We start from the raw sequence: 26,425 nt of genomic DNA on the forward strand, positions 1-26,425 counted from the left end.
TGGAACCTGGTGTCTAGAAAGGCGCTAGGCACAGCTCATTGGTAGTACTCTTCATAGGCATGCAGCAGAGCCAATCACTATGCAGTATCGTATCTTAGCAACAATTTCACCACGCTCCGGTTCACAACATTGAAAACACAAATGGATGCTGTTGACAGCCAAAAATCTGATCTACCTCAGAGTCAGAAAGTTCTAGTAGTGAGATTTGCAGTTTGAAAGTGGATATTCAAGCTTTCCCTACAGCTGCAATGTTGGTGAGTTTAATGTCGTTTAATACAAGCAGATCGTAGATGCAAATTGGATGAATGGGGAGTCAATGGATGGTATATGGCAAGTCACTTCATATCATTATAATACATCTAGAGGACTGTGCTGTCATGTGCCAGTTGGCCCTGACAGGGACACATCTAGAGGACTGTGCTGTCATGTGCCAGTTGGCCCTGACAGGGACACATCTAGAGGACTGTGCTGTCATGTTCCAGTTGGCCCTGACAGGGACACATCTAGAGGACTGTGCTGTCATGTGCCAGTTAGCCCTGACAGGGACACATCTAGAGGACTGTGCTGTCATGTGCCAGTTAGCCCTGACAGGGACACATCTAGAGGACTGTGCTGTCATGTGCCAGTTAGCCCTGACAGGGACACATCTAGAGGACTGTGCTGTCATGTGCCAGTTAGCCCTGACAGGGACACATCTAGAGGACTGTGCTGTCATGTGCCAGTTAGCCCTGACAGGGACACATCTAGAGGACTGTGCTGTCATGTGCCAGTTGGCCCTGACAGGGACACATCTAGAGGACTGTGCTGTCATGTGCCAGTTGGCCCTGACAGGGACACATCTAGAGGACTGTGCTGTCATGTGCCAGTTAGCCCTGACAGGGACACATCTAGAGGACTGTGCTGTCATGTGCCAGTTAGCCCTGACAGGGACACATCTAGAGGACTGTGCTGTCATGTGCCAGTTAGCCCTGACAGGGACACATCTAGAGGACTGTGCTGTCATGTGCCAGTTAGCCCTGACAGGGACACATCTAGAGGACTGTGCTGTCATGTGCCAGTTAGCCCTGACAGGGACACATCTAGAGGACTGTGCTGTCATGTGCCAGTTGGCCCTGACAGGGACACATCTAGAGGACTGTGCTGTCATGTGCCAGTTGGCCCTGACAGGGACACATCTAGAGGACTGTGCTGTCATGTGCCAGTTGGCCCTGACAGGGACACAGTTCCTTGTTCATCAAGCAACTCTAGAGCAGTGGTTCCCAACTTTTTCATGTCAAGGACCCCCAAATTGACACTAATGAGCCTGCGGACCCCCATTTGAAAACATAATGCGAAAAAAGAGAAGATCTTTACGGCTCTAGCAGTGATTCTCAACCCGTTTAATTTCAAGGACCCCCAGTTTGTCATGCATTAGGCTACGGACCCCCATTTAATGGCATTTCTACCTCTGGGACCCCCAATTTATATTGTAAAATCAATGTTAATTTAACTCTGAGAGAGTACAAATGGAACCATTTGGACCTGCACTCTCAGAGTTACAGACCCATAAGGGTCCATTTGGTTCCAAACTATCATTTAGCTGGAGACCCCCTGGAACTCACTCAAGGACCCCTGGGGGTCCCCGGACCCCATTTTGGGAACCACTGGCTTAGTAGCTGTAAATGTGAATTTAAACCAGAAGAGTGGGTACTGAGAAGCCTGTATGCTTTGTAAAATGGTCTGAAATAAGGTCAAGTTTATGATTTGAACATTTGACATTTAAGGCTTAATATTTTGTATGCTTTTTGTTAAACCTATACAACCTTATGGCATGAACTATACGTTGGAAGGGGTAGAGCAAAGCTTCAGGTCACTGCAGACTGCAGATTCATTCAGCTTCAGGTCACTGCAGACTGCAGATTCATTCAGCTTCAGGTCACTGCAGACTGCAGATTCATTCAGCTTCAGGTCACTGCAGACTGCAGATTCATTCAGCTTCAGGTCACTGCAGACTGCAGATTCATTCAAAGCTTCAGGTCACTGCAGACTGCAGATTCATTCAGCTTCAGGTCACTGCAGACTGCAGATTCATTCAGCTTCAGGTCACTGCAGAGCAGACTGCAGATTCATTCAGCTTCAGGTCACTGCAGAGCAGACTGCAGATTCATTCAGGCTTCAGGTCACTGCAGACTGCAGATTCATTCAGCTTCAGGTCACTGCAGACTGCAGATTCATTCAGCTTCAGGTCACTGCAGACTGCAGATTCATTCAGCTTCAGGTCACTGCAGACTGCAGATTCATTCAGCTTCAGGTCACTGCAGACTGCAGATTCATTCAAGCTTCAGGTCACTGCAGACTGCAGATTCATTCAAAGCTTCAGGTCACTGCAGACTGCAGATTCATTCAGCTTCAGGTCACTGCAGACTGCAGACTCATTCAGCTTCAGGTCACTGCAGACTGCAGATTCATTCAGGCTTCAGGTCACTGCAGACTGCAGATTCATTCAGCTTCAGGTCACTGCAGACTGCAGATTCATTCAGCTTCAGGTCACTGCAGACTGCAGATTCATTCAGCTTCAGGTCACTGCAGACTGCAGATTCATTCAAGTCATGTATACTTTCAAAATCATACCTTTTTCGTAACATTTAGATTTTGTTTTTTGTCAATTTCATACTGCTAAATGGTCAATGTAATTAAGTACCCCAACACTGAAACCATTAAGATCAACTAAATCATATTATAATGCAAGTAGATGTAATGACTAATATGTATTCATAATACAAATAATGCATACTATATAGCACTTTTACACTCTCAAACAGCTCATAGGCCTACATGTCAATACAGGTCAGGTAGTATTTGATGTTAATTATATAATATTATATTACAATTACAATATTACAACTAGAAATATTGTTCCTGAAGAAACAATGTGGGGTCGCTGGAAGCCAAAAGATTGTACTGTGTTGTTTAATTTAATGTAATTGATTAACGTAATTTAGACCTGAAATTGGGGGGGTTTGACCGGAAATGACCCATTTTTTCTATTAGATTTTCAAATAAGGGACACCAATTTTTGGCAAAGGCAAAGCCGCGCGCCGGTAGCAACGGACGCGCGGGAGGTGTCCCTTATTTGAAAATCTAATAGTTTGCAACCCTACTTCTGTGGACTCTAACATTACACCTATAGCTACATGTTTAAGCATTAATTTCATATTGACATGTCTTCTGTGGTCTCTAACATTACACCTATAGCTACATGTTTAAGCATTTATTTCATATTTACATGTCTTCTGTGGTCTCTAACATTACACCTAGCTACATGTTTAAGCATTTATTTCATATTTACATGTCTTCTGTGGTCTCTAACATTACACCTAGCTACATGTTTAAGCATTTATTTCACATTTACATTACATGTCAATTTCAGCTCTGACATTTATTTCAGACATGCTCTAGTATGTGAAGAGTCTGCATGTGATATTAACTCATTTTGGGGAAAAAAGGGTTTTTCTCCACTGGTGAAAAGCTGGAGGTTGTGCGATGGCAGGCTCTCAGTCAAATCTGGTCACAGGATAATTATAGCCCAAATCGACCACAGACAGACAGTAGTACCCAGTGTGGCGGTGTAGTATCTGTATCTAACCTCTTAACGGACTCTGTTGGATTGTTATGTAATTGTCTCCACCAGGCCGAAGGCATGGGGAGAGAGTATGTTTTGCACTCCGTCCGTCCGTGTGTCCGTCCGTCCGTCCGTCTGTGAACAGCTAATCTCCGGCACCGTTAACCCGGTCGATGCCAAATTGTGCACACACACTCCCTGGATGCCAACGATGAACCTCTGCCCCACAATTTTCAGAACGGCCTGTTATAGCGCCACCAGGAGGCCGCTTTGTGCAAAACAAGTTTTTGGACAGTACACCTACAGATTTTGTCCAAACATCACGCAAATTGGTACACAGTCTCTCTAGAGCCATTCAATGAAACTGGTCTTTCAGATTTCTCAGACTCCATCCTTATTGTCTAAGATTGGCTTCCAAAGTTTGCAGGAGTGCTCAGTTTCAAACAAAATGCTGCAAATCATGAACACATCGTGTGATTTCCGTGAAATTGCGCACGCACATTCCCACTAGGCCGAGGAAGAAATGCCACGTGAACATTTTCAACTCAGCCTCATGGTGGCGCTATAACTGGCCGAAAAGTGTTTTTTCCTCCAACTGCACGGATTTGTGGATAACTTTGTATGCCTACTTCCTAGAGGCCAAGGAAAAACCTTTGCCTGGAATTTTTCACATCTGCTCTTTATAGCGCCACCAGGAGGCCGACATATGTAAAGCACATTTTCTAATATTACTCCTTCAGATGTTATCCAAATTTCACGCAAATCGGTACACATGCTCTCCATAGTCCTGTGATCAAGAGGGGTTTGTTTGATTTCTCATAATCCACCTTACGATTGGCTTCTAAACTTTTCAGGAGTAGCCCGCTTTGTACCCGTTTTGTACAAATCGCCACAACTACTCAACGCAAACTGTGCATGCATATTCCCACTAGGCTGAGGAAGAAATGCCACTTGACAGTTTTCAAATCAGCCTCATGGTGGCGCTACAACAGGCCAAGCCGTGTCACACACACACACACACACACACACACACACACACAAAACATGTTTATATTACTCCTAAACATTTTGCCAAACATCACACACTCCTATCCTCCTGGTGGAGACCTGTGCCCAGAAGGGAACTTTTTCTAGTTATACTTGTACCGCAGGCGAGACGACAATTTACAATTTAGGCATTTATCAGACGCTCTTAATCCAGAGCGATTTACAATAAGCAAGAACAAAAAAGGCAATACATCACATACATAAAAAGTAGTTATCATGAAACATGCGTAAGCTAAGAACGTAACAGTGGAATATCTATATAATGAAAATCTATACTACATATAAACTATACTACATATAAACTATACATACTATACTATACTATACATATATATACTATAAAGTGCTATGACTACATAAAATGCAATTCTAGTGCTGTCTACGTAACATGCTATAAGTCTGTATAAAATGCTATCTAAGTTTACATAAAGTTATATCTAAGGGCTAGGGCAAGTGCTACGGGCCATGGAGTCTGAAAAGGTGGGTTTTCAGTCTACGGCAGAAGATTGGGAGTGAGTGCAGTTCTGACTGCAATGGGAAGTGCATTCCATAGTTTAGATTGAGAGTGAGTCTGTAGTTCTGACTGTAATGGGAAGTGCATTCCATAGTTTAGATTGGGAGTGAGTCTGTAGTTCTGACTGCAATGGGAAGTTCATTCCATAGTTTAGATTGGGTGTGAGTCTGTAGTTCTGACTGCAATGGGAAGTTCATTCCATAGTTTAGATTGGGAGTGAGTCTGTAGTTCTGACTGCAATGGGAAGTTCATTCCATAGTTTAGATTGGGAGTGAGGCTGTAGTTCTGACTGCAATGGGAAGTTCATTCCATAGTTTAGATTGAGAGTGAGTCTGTAGTTCTGACGGCAATGGGAAGTTCATTCCATAGTTTAGATTGGGAGTGAGGCTGTAGTTCTGACTGTAATGGGAAGTTCATTCCATAGTTTAGATTGGGAGTGAGTCTGTAGTTCTGACTGTGATGGGAAGTTCATTCCATAGGTTAGATTGGGAGTGAGTCTGTAGTTCTGACTGCAATGGGAAGTGCATTCCATAGTTTAGATTGAGAGTGAGTCTGTAGTTCTGACTGCAATGGGAAGTGCATTCCATAGTTTAGATTGAGAGTGAGGCTGTAGTTCTGACTGTAATGGGAGTTCATTCCATAGTTTAGATTGGGAGTGAGTCTGTAGTTCTGACTGTGATGGGAAGTGCATTCCATAGTTTAGATTGGGAGTGAGTCTGTAGTTCTGACTGTGATGGGAAGTTCATTCCATAGGTTAGATTGGGAGTGAGTCTGTAGTTCTGACTGCAATGGGAAGTGCATTCCATAGTTTAGATTGAGAGTGAGTCTGTAGTTCTGACTGCAATGGGAAGTGCATTCCATAGTTTAGATTGAGAGTGAGGCTGTAGTTCTGACTGTAATGGGAGTTCATTCCATAGTTTAGATTGAGAGTGAGTCTGTAGTTCTGACTGTGATGGGAAGTGCATTCCATAGTTTAGATTGAGAGTGAGGCTGTAGTTCTGACTGTAATGGCAGTTCATTCCATAGTTTAGATTGAGAGTGAGGCTGTAGTTCTGACTGTAATGGGAGTTCATTCCATAGTTTAGATTGAGAGTGAGTCTGTAGTTCTGACTGTAATGGGAAGTTCATTCCATAGTTTAGATTGAGAGTGAGGCTGTAGTTCTGACTGTAATGGGAAGTGCATTCCATAATTATGGAGCCAGAAGGGAGACGACCGCTTTGGCTTCACGGCTAAAGCGTGGCACTGTATTCCTGCATTCATGCCAGTGGTGATTTCGTCCTTTTCTCCAATACAATGCACACTGCCAGTGTGGAGGTCAAAGGTCCTTTTCTCCAATACAATGCACACTGCCAGTGTGGAGGTCAAAGGTCCTGCTTCACCCAGTCGGTGAATGTGTTTAATGTTTACTGCTGCACTGCTGTCCAAACACTGGGTCGGGACCCATTTGTGGGTCGCGGACCCATTTCTATGGGTCCCCTTACATATTTGTTTCCTACATTTAGTTTTTTGTTAATATTATTATTTCAATACATTTAAAGAAGAAAAAAAATCGCCCATAAAGCTACATTTTTCATGAATTAAAAACAATGTTTTTTTCCTTCTCAGTAATTTCATAAAGAAATAGAATGTTTAGTAGTTATTTTAACTGGTTTGGGCCTGTCGCCTGTGACAAGTCTCTCCCTCTCTCTGTACCTCTCAGTCTCGCTCGGCTGATTCTACAAATGCCTTCTAAAGTGTGTGTGTGTGTGTGTGTGTGTGTGTGTGTGTGTGTGTGTGTGTGTGTGTGTGTGTGTGTGTGTGTGTGTGTGTGTGTGTGTGTGTGTGTGTGTGTGTGTGTGTGTGTGTGTGTGTGTGTGTGTGTGTGTGTGTGTGTGTGTGCAGGTTTCGTGGTGGGGAACTGTGGCCTGTACCAGGCCGTGGCGATGTTCCTGGTGGCGTACTTCATCATCAGCATGACGGTTCTGTCCGTCTGCGCCATCTCTACCAACGGAGCCCTGGACGCTGGGGGGGCGTACTGTATCCACACGCACACACACACACCTGTTAGGCATGCACCCACGCACGGACGTGTGCATTGTGAATATACCTATTCACAGACGTCACACCCTCACCTTGTATCACACTTAAAATAGCTATAAGCAATAATGTCAACATTTTTTTTTTTTTATACTTGATTTTTTATTCTTTTGTTTTTGAGAATAGGCAGGTTATCTCGGGCATCACAGTTCAATATATATATATGTTACATTTCAGTTATTATTTGTTCTACAAGTCATCAACGTCCTATATACTAAGGAGGCTTCAGTCCTTCACAAAGTTCTCAGATGATCGGTAAAGTCCATGTTTTTTACACATCGTTATGTCGTAGATTCATTTCCAGTATTATCATCAAGATGAACCGACTTTCATGTGTAACTGGAAAGAAAAGTTTTAACAGTAATATCATTAGCAACAAACGTTACATCAACAGCAATAATAACATGAGCAATTACTGAAAGCCAAACAAATACACAAACATCAGTTTCACCTGTTTTCCTTTACACAGCTATCTTCTCACTTATATAATATATATCCATTATCCCTACAATGTCAACATTTTAATAACTTTTTTTTTCTCGTATTCAGACAGCCAGCAATGCGTAAAACACCCCCCCCCCCCCCAAAAAAAAACTGTAGTCTCTGTGACACATCTAGGGGCGGCAATCTGCATTTTGGGAGTGATTGCTGGCTGTCTAAAAAAAAAAAAAAAGGTCATTACATTTTTGAGAAATACTGAACAAAATATTGCTTATAGCAGCTTTAATGTGACCCTAGATATGATCAGTCCAGTCCAGGTGTTGTCAGCCTTAATGTGGTCCTAGATATGATCAGTCCAGTCCAGATATGATGAGTCCAGTCCAGGTGTTGTGACCCTAGATATGATCAGTCCAGTCCAGATATGATTAGTCCAGTCCAGGTGTTGTCAGCCTTAATGTGGTCCTAGATATGATCAGTCCAGTCCAGATATGATGAGTCCAGTCCAGGTGTTGTGACCCTAGATATGATCAGTCCAGTCCAGATATGATGAGTCCAGTCCAGGTGTTGTGACCCTAGATATGATCAGTCCAGTCCAGATATGATGAGTCCAGTCCAGGTGTTGTGACCCTAGATATGATCAGTCCAGTCCAGATATGATTAGTCCAGTCCAGGTGTTGTGACCCAAGATATGATTAGTCCAGTCCAGATATGATTATTCCAGTCCAGGTGTTGTGACCCTAGATATGATCAGTCCAGTCCAGGTGTTGTGACCCTAGATATGATAAGTCCAGTCCAGGTGTTGTGACCCTAGATATGATCAGTCCAGTCCAGGTGTTGTGACCCTAGATATGATGGGTCCAGTCCAGGTGTTGTGACCCTAGATATGATGAGTCCAGTCCAGGTGTTGTTGTCAGCCTTAACGTGATCCCTAGATATGATCAGTCGAGCTCTGGGTCCAGAGTTTGGCGGCAGCATCGGCATCATGTTCTTCCTGGCCAACGTGTGCGGCAGCGCCCTCTACGTCCTGGGTCTGGTAGAGGCTGTGATCGCCACCTTTGGAATACCAGCAGGTAAGAAAAGACGCCGGTGTACATACCAGGACCAACGCTGTTTTAGCGCTGAATTGTTCTTAACCCATTCAGGGCGGGAACCCCTTTTGGTGTTCTAAGCATTATGTTATACTTTAGCTATTGAAAAATAGCAGATCTACAAGCTCATCGCGCGGCACTGAGTCATGAAAATGTGGTGCAAATCTTTGAATATATATATTCTTTCAGAGCCAACGTTTTTAACACAAATCTTTGCTTCTGGGGGCAAAGATTTGTACTACATATTTTCAGATGGGGGTCGGGGGGCCAATTACATATTATTTTTAGGGGTCCTTGACATGAAAACATGTAAAAAGAACCACCGCTAATCTGCTGAAAAAACTTAAGTGAGGTGCTGGAGCCACAAAGGGAACATGAGAAAAATAAAGGGAAGCTCCGCACACTCAGATCTGTTTATTTAGCAAGCTTTGGGTCTACTGACCTTCAGGCATCCTTCCTGGGGTCCTTGACATGAAATATTGAAGTATATGTACACATAGCAGTAATAATATATATACATTTTATATATATATACTATACTAATATAATATTTACAAATATATATATATATATACAGTAATAATACAGTATATATATTATATATATATTGAGCACCACTGATATAGAAACATGAGGTATTTCAGAATACTGTCAGATTTAGAAGACATTTTTGAGTGCCTTACGGAGCTATGTGGGGGTGTGTGGGTGGCTGGGCCTGAACACGAAAACAGCATGGTTGTTTTTCACCACCTGTGCGCAACCTAACACAAACACACACGCACATATTAACTGTATATATGATGATTTCGGGTGTGCCAGTACAGTACAGTGACAGTACAGTACAGTAGAGGGACCCCCACACAGTAACTCTGTCATTTCTCTACCGTTTTGGACGCGGGGCGGCTCGCCGGAATCGGGCCGGCACCCTGGGTGCGTAACTGTGGGTCTGGAGCTTCCGCCGAATTATATGTAATTGGCCGCGGACCCCCGTCTCAAAATATGTTGTTCCAGGGACCCCCCAGAGCATTCGCTCTGAAAGAATATATATTCCCAATTTGTGCCACACGATTTTCACGATTTTTCAAAAATAGCAGATCTGCAAGCTTGTAGCGCGCGTGGTGCGCTACGAGCTTGTAGATCTGCTATTTTTCAACAGCTAAAGCATAACATAATGCTTAAAACACCAAAAGGGGTTCCCGTTCAGAATGTGTTAACGTTGCCATTTCCCCCCCCCCCTCCAGATGGCGTGCCGTCGGGCCCCCTCCACGTGCTGCCGTCAGGCTACTGGTGGGCCCTGCTCTACGCCACGGTGGTGGGCCTGGTCTGCCTCCTGGTGTGCCTGGTGGGCGCCGACATCTACGCCAAGGCGTCCTTCCTCATCTTCCTGGTGGTGATGTTCGTGCTGGGCACCATCTTCGTCAGCTTCTTCGCCGTGCAGCCCCACGTCATCACGCTGCCCGCGCTGGACACTAGGCCCCTCCCCCCCGCGCCCAACGGCAGCCTGGCGCCGCCCACCACCGCCAACTTCACGGGCTTCAAGCTGGACACGCTGCTGGGGAACCTGGGAGGTGAGAGAGAGAGCCGGGGGTTTGATTTGGACACGCTGCTGGGGAACCTGGGAGGTGAGAGAGAGACCGGGGGTTTGATTTGGACACGCTGCTGGGGAACCTGGGAGGTGAGAGAGAGCCGGGGGTTTGATTTGGACACGCTGCTGGGGAACCTGGGAGGTGAGAGAGAGGCCGGGGGTTTGATTTGACACGCTGCTGGGGAACCTGGGAGGTGAGAGAGAGGCCGGGGGTTTGATTTGACACGCTGCTGGGGAACCTGGGAGGTGAGAGAGAGAGCCGGGGGTTTGATTTGACACGCTGCTGGGGAACCTGGGAGGTGAGAGAGAGACCGGGGGTTTGATTTGGACACGCTGCTGGGGAACCTGGGAGGTGAGAGAGAGCCGGGGGTTTGATTTGACACGCTGCTGGGGAACCTGGGAGGTGAGAGAGAGCCGGGGGTTTGATTTGACACGCTGCTGGGGAACCTGGGAGGTGAGAGAGAGGCCGGGGGTTTGATTTGACACGCTGCTGGGGAACCTGGGAGGTGAGAGAGAGACCGGGGGTTTGATTTGGACACGCTGCTGGGGAACCTGGGAGGTGAGAGAGAGCCGGGGGTTTGATTTGGACACGCTGCTGGGGAACCTGGGAGGTGAGAGAGAGAGCCGGGGGTTTGATTTGGACACGCTGCTGGGGAACCTGGGAGGTGAGAGAGAGAGCCGGGGGTTTGATTTGGACACGCTGCTGGGGAACCTGGGAGGTGAGAGAGAGAGCCGGGGGTTTGATTTGGACACGCTGCTGGGGAACCTGGGAGGTGAGAGAGAGCCGGGGGTTTGATTTGGACACGCTGCTGGGGAACCTGGGAGGTGAGAGAGAGAGCCGGGGGTTTGATTTGGACACGCTGCTGGGGAACCTGGGAGGTGAGAGAGAGCCGGGGGTTTGATTTGGACACGCTGCTGGGGAACCTGGGAGGTGAGAGAGAGAGCCGGGGGTTTGATTTGGACACGCTGCTGGGGAACCTGGGAGGTGAGAGAGAGAGCCGGGGGTTTGATTTGGACACGCTGCTGGGGAACCTGGGAGGTGAGAGAGAGAGCCGGGGGTTTGATTTGGACACGCTGCTGGGGAACCTGGGAGGTGAGAGAGAGAGCCGGGGGTTTGATTTGGACACGCTGCTGGGGAACCTGGGAGGTGAGAGAGAGAGCCGGGGGTTTGATTTGGACACGCTGCTGGGGAACCTGGGAGGTGAGAGAGAGAGCCGGGGGTTTGATTTGGACACGCTGCTGGGGAACCTGGGAGGTGAGAGAGAGAGCCGGGGGTTTGATTTGGACACGCTGCTGGGGAACCTGGGAGGTGAGAGAGAGAGCCGGGGGTTTGATTTGGACACGCTGCTGGGGAACCTGGGAGGTGAGAGAGAGAGCCGGGGGTTTGATTTGGACACGCTGCTGGGGAACCTGGGAGGTGAGAGAGAGCCGGGGGTTTGATTTCGTCGACTAAAAAACTAGAGATGTCCCCACGATCTAGCTAGCTATATATCTGGTGTCGTGTTTATTTGAGATTTGAGATGACGCAATTATAATTTTTTTGCATAGTCGCCGATCGTTTTCATGTTGAGAAATGTCCATACATTTTCTAAACAAAAACAAATCTCAAATAGCAGAAATAGTTTATCTACAATCTGCTGTAAACTTGAATTACGTACATTTTTTGGAAAGACAAATATATTAACCCATTTTGGGTGGGAACCCCTTTTGGTGTTTTAAAGCATTATGTTAGCTATTGAAAAATAGCAGATCTACGAGCTTGTAGATCTGCTATTTTTTTTTTAAAATGTGAACATGTGGCGCACAAATCTTAGAATATATATTCTTTCAGAGCGAACGTTTCTAACTCAAATCTTTGCTTCTGGGGGAGGGTCCCTGGAATAACATATTTTCAGATGGGGGTCGGCGGCATATTACATATCATTTTTGGGGGTCCTTGACATGAAACATTGAGCACCACTGATACAGAAACATGAGGTATTTCAGAAAACTGTCAGGATTTAGAAGACTTTTTTTTTTTTTAAATTATTTCGACGTCAGGCCTAAATGGGTTAAATTATTTATGTGACAATTAATATTGTCAACTTAAAGTTGTACTCTACGGTAGGTCACTGCGGCTGGACCCTTGTACGCACGCACGCACGCACGGACGGCTCTGCCGGCGTTGTTTTTTTTATGTGATGGAGAACAATGTTTCTCTGCATTGTCTGTTAACTCGACTCGCTCTATTGCACTTTATGAGGTTCATTCATGTAACATTGGACTGTAATTAAACTCATTGGAATTACCTTCAGCAGTTTATTGACAGCAGTATAACTCACCCTTGGCTGACCTTTTGTGATTTATACCCCCCGACCACATGATTATCGTCGTCACAATCATTGGTGGAAAGTAACTAAGTACTTTTACTTAAGTACTGTACTTAAGTACAATTTTGAGGTATTTGTACTTTACTTCAGTATTTCCTATTTCCAATACTTTTACTTCTACTACATCTCGGAGCCAGAATGTGTACTTTTACTTCACTACAATTGTTTGAAAACTTTAGTTACTAGTTACTTTAGTTACTAGTTACTTTAGTTACTAGTTACTTTAGTTACTAGTTACTTTGGAGATTTTAATTTTGATTAGAAAACATCCATCAACCACTTCAACCCTATTTCCTTTCGGCCATTTGAAAATAGCAGATCTACAAGCTCACAATGCGTCGCGTTGCGATGCATTGTGAGCTTGTAGATCTGCTATTTTCAATAGATTTTGTACACATTTTGAACTTGTGAAATGGCACATTCTGCCCAATGAGTACTTTTACTTTTAGTACTTAAAGTACATTTTGATGCTGATACTTTTGTACTTTTACTCAAGTACATTTTCAATTCCGTACTTTTACTTGTAACGAAGTAGTTCTAAATTGCAGTATTGGTACTTTTACTTAAATAAAACAATTGAGTACTTTTTCCACCACTGGTCACGATACAAACACTTACAAACTGGAGCTTCACTAAGGTGGTCTTTAGACCAGAACGGTGTTCATAGAAACTAAGGTGGTCTTTAGACCCGAACGGTGTTCATAGAAACTAAGGTGGTCTTTAGACCAGAACGGTGTTAATAGAAACTAAGGTGGTCTTTAGACCAGAACGGTGTTAATAGAAACTAAGGTGGTCTTTAGACCAGAACGGTGTTCATAGAAACTAAGGTGGTCTTTAGACCAGAACGGTGTTCATAGAAACTAAGGTGGTCTTTAGACCAGAACGGAGTTAATAGAAACTAAGGTGGTCTTTAGACCAGAACGGAGTTAATAGAAACTAAGGTGGTCTTTAGACCAGAACGGAGTTAATAGAAACTAAGGTGGTCTTTAGACCAGAACGGAGTTAATAGAAACTAAGGTGGTCTTTAGACCAGAACGGTGTTCATAGAAACTAAGGTGGTCTTTAGACCAGAACGGTGTTCATAGAAACTAAGGTGGTCTTTAGACCAGAACGGAGTTAATAGAAACTAAGGTGGTCTTTAGACCAGAACGGTGTTCATAGAAACTAAGGTGGTCTTTAGACCAGAACGGTGTTAATAGAAACTAAGGTGGTCTTTAGACCAGAACGGTGTTCATAGAAACTAAGGTGGTCTTTAGACCAGAACGGTGTTCATAGAAACTAAGGTGGTCTTTAGACCAGAACGGTGTTAATAGAAACTAAGGTGGTCTTTAGACCAGAACGGTGTTAATAGAAACTAAGGTGGTCTTTAGACCAGAACGGAGTTCATAGAAACTAAGGTGGTCTTTAGACCAGAACGGTGTTCATAGAAACTAAGGTGGTCTTTAGACCAGAACGGTGTTCATAGAAACTAAGGTGGTCTTTAGACCAGAACGGAGTTAATAGAAACTAAGGTGGTCTTTAGACCAGAACGGTGTTCATAGAAACTAAGGTGGTCTTTAGACCAGAACGGAGTTAATATAAACTAAGGTGGTCTTTAGACCAGAACGGAGTTCATAGAAACTAAGGTGGTCTTTAGACCAGAACGGTGTTCATAGAAACTAAGGTGGTCTTTAGACCAGAACGGTGTTCATAGAAACTAAGGTGGTCTTTAGACCAGAACGGTGTTCATAGAAACTAAGGTGGTCTTTAGACCAGAACGGAGTTAATAGAAACTAAGGTGGTCTTTAGACCAGAACGGTGTTCATAGAAACTAAGGTGGTCTTTAGACCAGAACGGTGTTAATAGAAACTAAGGTGGTCTTTAGACCAGAACGGTGTTCATAGAAACTAAGGTGGTCTTTAGACCAGAACGGTGTTCATAGAAACTAAGGTGGTCTTTAGACCAGAACGGTGTTCATAGAAACTAAGGTGGTCTTTAGACCAGAACGGTGTTCATAGAAACTAAGGTGGTCTTTAGACCAGAACGGTGTTCATAGAAACTAAGGTGGTCTTTAGACCAGAACGGAGTTAATAGAAACTAAGGTGGTCTTTAGACCAGAACGGTGTTCATAGAAACTAAGGTGGTCTTTAGACCAGAACGGTGTTCATAGAAACTAAGGTGGTCTTTAGACCAGAACGGTGTTCATAGAAACTAAGGTGGTCTTTAGACCAGAACGGAGTTAATAGAAACTAAGGTGGTCTTTAGACCAGAACGGAGTTAATAGAAACTAAGGTGGTCTTTAGACCAGAACGGTGTTCATATAAACTAAGGTGGTCTTTAGACCAGAACGGTGTTCATAGAAACTAAGGTGGTCTTTAGACCAGAAAAGAGTTCATAGAAACTAAGGTGGTCTTTAGACCAGAACGGAGTTAATAGAAACTAAGGTGGTCTTTAGACCAGAACGGTGTTCATAGAAACTAAGGTGGTCTTTAGACCAGAACGGAGTTAATAGAAACTAAGGTGGTCTTTAGACCAGAACGGTGTTCATAGAAACTAAGGTGGTCTTTAGACCAGAACGGTGTTCATAGAAACTAAGGTGGTCTTTAGACCAGAACGGAGTTAATAGAAACTAAGGTGGTCTTTAGACCAGAACGGAGTTCATAGAAACTAAGGTGGTCTTTAGACCAGAACGGTGTTCATAGAAAACGGCTAAATAAAGTACCGTTTGTGTCACTTTAGACCAGAAGGGTGTTCTCAGGAGGTGAAAACGCAACAAAGTGAAACCTCCTTCCAGAGTGGAAATCTTTGAGAACGCCGTTTTATCCCTTCTCCGTGTAAACAGGCAAAACGGTGAATCCGCAAAACCTATGACATCATGGCTCACGTTGGCTCACAGCGCAATATGTTTATTACATTGATGCAGAGCCATATAATTATGATATAATGGAGTTCCTGAACAAGCCTCCCTCCTCGCCTACATAAAGCGCTGCTCATCAGCGATGGTGAATGTAAAACCATGATGTAAATGAAAAGCCTTGTGATAGGCGGCAGCCGCGGCAGCAGCGTTTATGTAGCCTAATGCAGTGGTTCTCAACCTTTTTACACCAAGTACCACCTCAGATTTTATTTGTCACTCCAAGTACCACCACCATCAAACGTGCACGCGCGCGCAGCGCGTGTGCACGGTTATTGATGCTTTTTTGGCAGGTTTATGATGGATTTCGGGTACAATATGACCACCATTATTTCCCCCCCCCCCACACAAGCCCTTATTTCCCCCCCCACACAAGCCCTTATTTCCCCCCCACACAAGCCCTTATTGGCCCCCACATAAGCCCTTATTTCCCCCCCCACACAATCCCTTATTTGCCCCCCACACAAGCCCTTATTGGCCCCCCACATAAGCCCTTATTTGCCCCCACACATAAGCCCTTATTTTCCCCCCACACAAGCCCTTATTGGCCCCCCACATAAGCTTTTTTTGGCCTCCCCAAACAAGCCCTTATTGGCCCCCATACAAGGCCTTATTGGCCCCCCACATAAGCCCTTATTTCCCCCCCCACACAAGCCCTTATTGGCTCCCCACATAAGCTTTTTTTGGCCTCCCCACACAAGCCCTTATTGGCCCCCACACAAGGCCTTATTGGCCCCCCACACAAGCCCTTATTTGCCCCCACACATAAGCCCTTATTTTCCCCCCACACAAGCCCTTATTGGCCCCCCACACAAGCCCTTATTGGCCCCCACACATAAGCCCTTATTTTCCCCCCACACAAGCCCTTATTGGTCCCCCACACAAGCCCTTTTTGGCCCCCACACAAGCCCTTATTGGCCCCCCACATAAGCTTTTTTTGGCCTCCCCACACAAGCCCTTATTGGCCCCCACACAAGGCCTTATTGGCCCCCCACACAAGCCCTTATTTGCCCCCACACATAAGCCCTTATTTTCCCCCCACACAAGCCCTTATTGGCCCCCCACACAAGCCCTTATTGGCCCCCACACAAGCCCTTATTTTCCCCCCACACAAGCCCTTATTGGTCCCCCACACAAGCCCTTTTTGGCCCCCACATAAGCCCTTATTGGCCCCCCACACAAGCCCTTATTTGCCCCCCACAGAAGCCCTTATTGGCCCCCACACAAGCCCTTATTGGCCCCCCACACAAGCCCTTATTGGCCCCCACACAAGCCCTTATTGGCCCCCCACACAAGCCCTTATTGGCCCCCACACAAGCCCTTATTGGCCCCCACACAAGCCCTTTTTGGCCCCCCACACAAGCCCTTATTGGCCCCCCACACAAGCCCTTATTGGCCCCCACACAAGCCCTTATTGGCCCCCACACAAGCCCTTATTGGCCCCCCACACAAGCCCTTATTGGCCCCCCACACAAGCCCTTATTGGCCCCCACACAAGCCCTTATTGGCCCCCACACAAGCCCTTATTGGCCCCCACACAAGCCCTTATTGGCCCCCCACACAAGCCCTTTTTGGCCCCCCACACAAGCCCTTATTGGCCCCCCACACAAGCCCTTATTGGCCCCCCACACAAGCCCTTATTGGCCCCCACACAAGCCCTTTTTGGCCCCCCACACAAGCCCTTTTTGGCCCCCCACACAAGCCCTTATTGGCCCCCCAGACAAGCCCTTATTGGCCCCCACACAAGCCCTTATTGGCCCCCCACACAAGCCCTTTTTGGCCCCCCACACAAGCCCTTATTGGCCCCCCACACAAGCCCTTATTGGCCCCCCACACAAGCCCTTATTGGCCCCCACACAAGCCCTTTTTGGCCCCCCACACAAGCCCTTTTTGGCCCCCCACACAAGCCCTTATTGGCCCCCCACACAAGCCCTTATTGGCCCCCACACAAGCCCTTTTTGGCCCCCCACACAAGCCCTTATTGGCCCCCCACACAAGCCCTTTTTGGCCCCCCACACAAGCCCTTATTGCCCCCCAACACAAGCCCTTATTTACCCCCAAATAAGCCCTTGTTTTCCCCCCACACAAGCCCTTATTGGTCCCCCACATAAGCCCTTATTGGCCCCCCACAAGCCCTTATTGGCCCCCACATAAGCTCGTATTGCCCCCCCCCCCCCCCCCACATGTCCTTATGTGGCAAAAAAAAAAGGGAGCGAATTACATACTATATATTTGTGGGTCCGTTGACATGAAAAAGGTTGAGAACGACTGACACAGAAACATGGGGTTTTTCAGAAACCTGTCAGGATTTAGAAGATATTCTTTTTAGAATCGGTCAGGTTTAAATGGGTTAAGGTACTGTGGATGACTGAGCACAGATCTGCTGCATCTATTGATTCGTTTGTACTTTGACGAGATGGCTTCCTTTATATATGGATCTATTGACACCTCTTACACCCTATGAACTGTGTTGAACTCTTTCCCTCTGCACCACATCTCTTACACCCTATGAACTGTGTTGAACTCTTTCCCTCTGCACCACATCTCTTACACCCTATGAACTGTGTTAAACTCTTTCCCTCTGCACCACATCTCTTACACCCTATGAACTGTGTTAAACCCTATGAACTGTGTTAAACCCTATGAACTGTGTTAAACCCTATGAACTGTGTTAAACCCTATGAACTGTGTTAAACCCTCTCTTTGCAGATCTACAATAACTTGTTGTTCATGGAAGCAATTTTCTACTTTAGTTTTAGTCATAGTCTCTGGAATGGTTTTCAATTGGTTTTAGTCACATTTTAGTCACCCGGAACGTTTTAGTGTTAGTCTAGTTTTAGTCGGCTAAAATGTGCTTTGTCGGGCCTTGATGCCGTCGTAATGACTGTTTTGACACTTGCTGAAAATAGCCGATCTACAAGCTCACAACGCGTCATGCTGCGGCGCATTGTGAGCTTGTAGATCTGCTATTTTCAGCATGCAACCAAGCGTAAAATGACTTATACTGGATCTCTTGTCCACTAGTCCCTTCCCAACGTGTTGCGACGCATTGTGAGCTTGTAGATCTGCTATTTTCAGCATGCAACCAAGTGTAAAATGACTTATACTGGATCTCTTGTCCACTAGTCCCTTCCCAACGTGTTGCGGCGCATTGTGAGCTTGTAGATCTGCTATTTTCAGCATGCAACCAAGCGTAAAATGACATTTGTTGACAAAACCGACAGTATATTTAGTTATCATGGCTTAGTTTTTATTTAGTTTTTATGTACTCATACACTCAGTCAATAAAGACAATACTTATATTCCACACACAGAAAGTCAGTTTAAGGTTTTGAGTTGAAAATTAAATGCAGTCCATACCTTTTAGATTAATAAAGTGACAATTTGTAAAATATCTCCATTACCATTATCCAAATTAATTCCTTATTATAATATTTTTACATTTTGGAAAAAATCTTTTGCAATGTGAAATGCCACCAAATTCTTAATCCTTGTCCTTGTCTTTATGGGCCAACTTGTGAAAGCTGCATGCTTTTATTGTGAAGGCAAAAGTTTCTGAATGCTCTCAGAGCCTGCATATCTCCGCGTGCTGAACGCGTCACGTCCGCGACGTGTTGTGAGCTTGTAGATCAGCTATTTTCAGCACGGAACACGAAGAATAAATCAGGCATCAGTGTCTTCACTCACTGGGAGGGAGATTAATGTATTTTGTTGGCCGATCATCATGTATGGACGTATGGTATGGACACATAGGCTACCTCCTCGATGCAAACATAACAAGCTTTGGAAGCAATTTTTCGTGGCACATGTTTAATCAAACAACACGTTTACTAAGTTTCACTCAGTGTTTGGGTCGGGAGTCGGCTGTCTGTGTAGATCATGACTGATCATCATGCAGTTGGATATGCGCGCTGCGTGCTCCAGTGAAATTGTACAGCTGAGAAAGATTAGTTAATTTGTGTCGGATAAGCTGCGTTCAGACCTGAATATATATTCGCCTCGGTTCGTCCAGTTTGTACCGCGGCAGGTCGCGCAGGTCGTCTTTGAATTTACTTTGTATGTAATCGCGCCGCTCTGACCATCCAAGTCTGAAGGGCTTATTTGTGGGTTTTTTCGTGAACGATCGTTCTTTGAACACTGGGCGTCAGGCGAATGTCCAATGTTTTCAATCAATGGAACGGGCAAGCACTGCGGGATGTTTTTTTTCCTCCACTCATCCTTCCAGCAAGTCGCACCTGTGCGACCTCATTACATTTTAAGTATCACCCTTAATAAATTAAGTCGCATATGCGACCTAATAGGTCGCACGCTGGAGCCCTGTAGTCGATGAACATTTTTCGTCATAGTATTAGTCGACAAAAACAACACGGCTTGTACGTAGGCCTGTAATGCTGTACCGATGGTTGGCCCCAGAATAGAGACACTCAGATTAAAACAGGGTGCATTTTGCATCCCGAAACGCAGTTTATAGTTAAGGTACAGGATGCACTACTGTACTGTTTTTTATTCTAGTTTATTTTGCTAGCTTTAGTTATAATAATTAATAATCATTGTAATAATCACTGTATTTGCCCGCCGACCCCCATCTCAAATTATGTTGTTCCAGATTTCAGATTTGTTCCAGATTCTCAGATTTGAGTTAAAAACGTTCGCTCTGAAAGAATATATATATATATATATATATATATATATATATATATATATATATATATATATATATAATATATTCAAAGATTTGCGCCACATTTTCACAATTTTTCAATAGCATAACGTATAACATAATGCTTAAATCACCAAAAGCGGTTTCTTCCCATCCTGAATGTAGTTTAACTGGTCTGCGGATCACGAGGCTGACCTCCTCTCTGTCCCTCATCCTGAATGTAGTTTAACTGGTCTGCGGATCACGAGGCTGACCTCCTCTCTGTCCCTCACAGCCGACTACACTGTGGATTACACCACGGAGACCATGATGACCTTCGCCACGGTGTTCGCCGTCATGTTCAACGGTTGCACGGGCATCATGGCTGGCTCCAACATGTCAGGTAGGTGGAGGTCACAGGGCATCATGGCTGGCTCCAACATGTCAGGTAGGTGGAGGTCACAGGGCATCATGGCTGGCTCCAACATGGAGGTCACAGGGCATCATGGCTGGCTCCAACATGGAGGTCACAGGGCATCATGGTTGGCTCCAACATGTCAGGTAGGTGGAGGTCACAGGGCATCATGGCTGGCTCCAACATGGAGGTCACAGGGCATCATGGCTGGCTCCAACATGGAGGTCACAGCGCATCATGGCTGGCTCCAACATGTCAGGTAGGAGGAGGTCACAGGGCATCATGGCTGGCTCCAACATGTCAGGTAGGTGGAGGTCACAGGGCATCATGGCTGGCTCCAACATGGAGGTCACAGGGCATCATGGTTGGCTCCAACATGGAGGTCACAGGGCATCATGGCTGGCTCCAACATGGAGGTCACAGGGCATCATGGTTGGCTCCAACATGGAGGTCACAGGGCATCATGGCTGGCTCCAACATGTCAGGTAGGTGGAGGTCACAGCGCATCATGGCTGGCTCCAACATGTCAGGTAGGAGGAGGTCACAGGGCATCATGGCTGGGTCCAACATGTCAGGTAGGTGGAGGTCACAGGGCATCATGGCTGGCTCCAACATGGAGGTCACAGGGCATCATGGCTGGCTCCAACATGGAGGTCACAGGGCATCATGGCTGGCTCCAACATGGAGGTCACAGGGCATCATGGCTGGGACCAACATGTCAGGTAGGTGGAGGTCACAGGGCATCATGGCTGGCTCCAACATGGAGGTCACAGGGCATCATGGCTGGCTCCAACATGGAGGTCACAGGGCATCATGGCTGGCTCCAACATGGAGGTCACAGGGCATCATGGCTGGGTCCAACATGTCAGGTAGGTGGAGGTCACAGGGCATCATGGCTGGCTCCAACATGTCAGGTAGGTGGAGGTCACAGGGCATCATGGCTGGCTCCAACATGGAGGTCACAGGGCATCATGGCTGGCTCCAACATGGAGGTCACAGGGCATCATGGCTGGGTCCAACATGTCAGGTAGGTGGAGGTCACAGGGCATCATGGCTGGGTCCAACATGTCAGGTAGGTGGAGGTCACAGGGCATCATGGCTGGCTCCAACATGGAGGTCACAGGGCATCATGGCTGGGTCCATCATGTCAGGTAGGTGGAGGTCACAGGGCATCATGGCTGGCTCCAACATGTCAGGTAGGTGGAGGTCACAGGGCATCATGGCTGGCTCCAACATGGAGGTCAAAGGGCATCATGGCTGGCTCCAACATGTCAGGTAGGTGGAGGTCACAGGGCATCATGGCTGGCTCCAACATGGAGGTCAAAGGGCATCATGGCTGGGTCCAACATGTCAGGTAGGTGGAGGTCACAGGGCATCATGGCTGGCTCCAACATGGAGGTCAAAGGGCATCATGGCTGGGTCCAACATGGCCACCTCCAACATGTCAGGTAGGTGGAGGCATAGACATATGTGACCAGATTTGACTGAGAGACTGCCATCGCGCAAATTCCAGCTTTTCACCAGAGAACAACAAAAATAAAGTGTTAATATCACAGGCAGACTCTTCACATACTAGAGCATGTCTGAAATAAGTGAGTTGAAAATTACATGTAAATATGAAATAAATGCTTAAACATGTAGCTAGGTGTAATGTTAGAGACCACAGAAGACATGTAAATATGAAATAAATGCTTAAACATGTAGCTAGGTGTAATGTTAGAGTCCACAGAAGACATGTCAATATGAAATAAATGCTTAACTCTTTGAGAGTTTCAAGGATTTCTATATAGTTTTTAGACTTCTCTATGGCAGAATGGCGTTTTTGAATGATTTATTGAAAATTCTCTGTTGTGAATGTGTGACAACGAAAGACCTTCAGAGAAAGCTTGGCTTGTCTGCTTCCAGGAAAAAAATGAACTGAGTTGATAAAATGTTTAGTTTTTGTGTTGGAAGCCATTTAAAAGAGCCTGCATTTACACTGGGTAGTGTTTCTAGGACAACAAAAAAAGTTATGCCCGGTTGAAGTTTTATTTTCTAAATAACTTTTTTTCTGCTGGGCGTACATAGCCATGCAATATCTCATTTTAAAGGGTGAGTTGTCTAGTTCAATTAAAATAAAATAAAAAGTTTCTCACATGTACCACTGTAGATATTTTGCCATCTATAAATAGCATGGTCAGTCATGATCAATCTGACCTATCCAGCTAAAAGTCCCCCTAGCTCTGAAATGGAACATCATATAAACTCAATTCTTTTTTGGGGTAAAATTAGACATTCTAACGCACATTTTGATATATACCATGTTTACATAGTCTTACCAGTACCTTGTCTATTCATGCATGTATCTCAAAAACCTGTTGTGAAGAAACAGTTTTGATAAAAAACACATCCAAGGACATTGTTTTGATATGACTTTGTGCCCATGATATGTATCAAAATATAGACTTGAATGTATACTGTATTATAACAAAAAATTGGGTTCTTACCATCTACCGTTACAGAGTAAATCACAGTTGAAACTCGCTTAGTCAAACCATAAACCTCAGAATAGTGAACAAAATAGCCATGACAGGTCTAACTCATTGTAAAAGCGTCTTTTATTTTTTATGACTACTAACATAATACAATTATAATAAATATTACAGAAAATAAATAGGCCTACATACAAAACAGTTGTCCCCAAACTCCCCAGTGTCCCCAAACCACTGCATTCCAGTTGTTCTTGACGGTGTGTGTGTGTGTGTGTAGGCTAAATTTAAAAAAAACAACAACTGAAATGAATGAATGCATCCGGTTCAGTGTCGGAGAACTCCATCGCAGTCTTGACTCTTCGTCTTCATCATCATCATCATCATCATCATCATCATCATCATCATCATCATCATCATCATCATCATCATCATCATCATCATCCTCCTCCTCCTCCTCCTCATCTGATGCCAGTTCTAAATATATAAAAATAAACATTTAGCTGTAGTCAGCCCGGCCAATAGCCAGTTGGGGGGGGGGGGGACGTAGGCTATCTGACATCATCGTCATCATCATCATCACACGGAGACACACTAAACAATGTACAATCATGATAGTATACAATATTCAATGAATGCGATTATCATGCAAGCTCAGACGTCAATGAAACGTCATACAGATCTTATATAATACGCTACTGTTAGCTTCACTCCCCGTCCCCCCTCCGATCCTTGTAGCAAGGTCATCATAACCGCGTTGCTTCAGTAAACGATGCATGTTTGTTCTCCGTCTTTGTAGACAGTAAATAAAAGGAGCGGACATTACTCTAAAGATCAGATCGCCTATAAGGCACGCTACAATATAAAATACTTGTACTGCCATGCGTGCATGCCTGCTACGATACATTTGTACTGCACCGACCAACCGATCGACACCATTAGCCAGCACCTTTGGTGCTGGCTAATGGCTGGGGGCCATCGTGGTGAGTCATTCTGGCGTCATGATCTGACTAGTAGTAGTAATTATCCAAGCATCTATTTGTAGCGATCATCTTATGATTTCTGATCACTATAGAAGGGCATTTTCTACAATAAGATTACCTCAAAACATTCCGGGTTGATCGTCTTCTTCAATGGTTTCCCGGTATAGCTCATCGGACGACGATGGGGAGACAATGAAAAAAGGAGGGAGGGAGCAGCGAGTCTCGCTGTAAGCACTGGACCAGGGCTACTCCGCCTGGAGAAGGCGACTGGGACGCGTATGGATCAATACTACTACCACAAAACTCGCTCAAATAAATAGTACTGCTTTCAACTTTTTCTGCTAGAAAATCGCTCGGGCGAGACGGGTAAACAGGCAAAACAATGAAAACTATGAAGACTCCCTCTGCCCCCACTGTTTACAGGGGGTGGGACCAGCTTCCAATGGCAACACGTACACGTGTGTCACGTGACACAGGTTTTCTGGGTAATGTAGTTGGAATATAAGCTCAGGAATTTAAACAGCGCTTCGGAGCATATTAATATGTTTAGATTAATCAAAAACGGCGAAGACGCCAATTGGCGTCATTGATCATTTACGGAATTCTGATGAAGACGCCAATTGGCGTCTTTCACCTTCTAAGGGTTAAACATGTAGCTAGGTGTAATGTTAGAGTCCACAGAAGACACATAAATATGAAATAAATGCTTAAACATGTAGCTATGTAGGTAATGTTAGAGACCACAGAAGACATGTAAATATGAAATAAATGCTTTAACATGTAGCTAGGTGTAATGTTAGAGACCACAGAAGACATGTAAATATGAAATAAATGCTTAAACATGTAGCTAGGTGTAATGTTAGAGACCACAGAAGACATGTAAATATGAAATAAATGCTTAAACATGTAGCTAGGTGTAATGTTAGAGTCCACAGAAGTGAACCTTTCAAGCCTGTTTTCTCAACTCGCTGTTTCTCTGCAAGACATTACTCTATAAGCCATATCTCCAAAACTGGTGGGTCAAACTGAACAACCAATATGTCAATTTTAAGCTATGATTCCCTGCTTTCATATAACATGAAAAAACAAAGAAATTAATAAATCCAATGGCAGTCCCTCAGTCAAATTTAGATGGCTCAAGGCGGAGTCTCTGACGTAGTTCACCCGGCGGCCATCTTGCTTCGGGGCTACAGTACAGTATGTTTTAATGGTAGCTCAAACAAAAAAAGTCATAACTCCCTCAAATCTTGACGGGTTGGTTTATTACAAACGTTGTCAACGTGTGGCTATGATTCAGGACGCTTATCTGCTTAATTTAGTTTTTTATATAAATGTCATATAAAAGCATATACGTATGCGGACGTCTCTGACGTTTATAACAAACCAAACCGTTTGAAAATCGGTTTAAAATTGAGCAAGTTATGGTTATTTAAAAAGTACCTGCCCCATAGACACAATGTTATGCTGCCCCGAGGTAAGATGGCCGCCACGTAGCAACGTCGCTCTCCATTGGCCAGAGCGTGGGTCTAGCGCCATCTAGCTTTCTTATATATATCTATGGGTGGAGGCATGTTGGGTTGCACGTCCAACATGTCAGGTAGGTGGAGACATGTATGAAAAATATACCGGTATAAAAAATATTTAAAAAAATCACACCCGTGTGAACTGACAATTTACAATTCAGGCATTTATCAGACGCTCTTAATCCAGAGCGACTTACATTAAGCAAGAACAAAAAAGCATGGGAATACATCACATATATGAAATGCATTTATCATGAAACATGCGTAAGCTAAGAACGTGACTAGAACATATCTATATAATGACACTATACATATAAACTATACATATATACTATACTATGCTATACATATGTACTATGATGTGCTATGACTACATACAATGCAATTATTGTGCTGTCTACATGACAGGCTAAAAGTCTGTTTCAAATGCTATCTAAGTCTAAAAAGTGCTGTCTAAGGGGGTAGGGTAAGTGCTATGGGCCTGAGTGGTGCAACCCCCCCCCCTCCTCTCTCTCTCTCTGTCTCTCATTAGCAGGCAACAGTGCAGCACTATCTCTCTCTCTCTGTTTCCGGTACAACAGCGCCACTTTTGCCCCTACTGCTACTCAGTCACATAGGTGAACGAACACATGAACACATAGGTTAACACGGACATTGTTGTTCCTTGGAGTGGTTGCACCACTCAAAAATATATATATAAAAAATCTGCCGGCCTCTGTGTCAGCCATTATAAAATACACGGTAAGCTGGGACCTCGAGTGGCTTATTGCTTTTCTAAAACG

The 26,425-nt window shown here is 44.9% G+C and overlaps 1 pseudogene across 1 annotated transcript in view; it reads left to right on the plus strand.

Annotated features, from left to right (window-relative positions):
- LOC306918816 (solute carrier family 12 member 9-like) overlaps window positions 1-26,425 on the plus strand; it is a 114,668-nt pseudogene that overhangs the window by 12,370 nt on the left and 75,873 nt on the right. Inside the window, exons 3-6 of the transcript XR_013792540.1 lie at window positions 7,045-7,179; window positions 8,613-8,750; window positions 10,010-10,336; window positions 20,550-20,657. The product of XR_013792540.1 is annotated as a solute carrier family 12 member 9-like (transcript). The remainder of the gene's footprint in view (window positions 1-7,044; window positions 7,180-8,612; window positions 8,751-10,009; window positions 10,337-20,549; window positions 20,658-26,425) is intronic.

This window comes from Electrona antarctica (genome assembly GCF_951216825.1).
Source record: "Electrona antarctica genome assembly, contig: scaffold_279, whole genome shotgun sequence".
Classification (NCBI taxonomy): domain Eukaryota; kingdom Metazoa; phylum Chordata; class Actinopteri; order Myctophiformes; family Myctophidae; genus Electrona; species Electrona antarctica.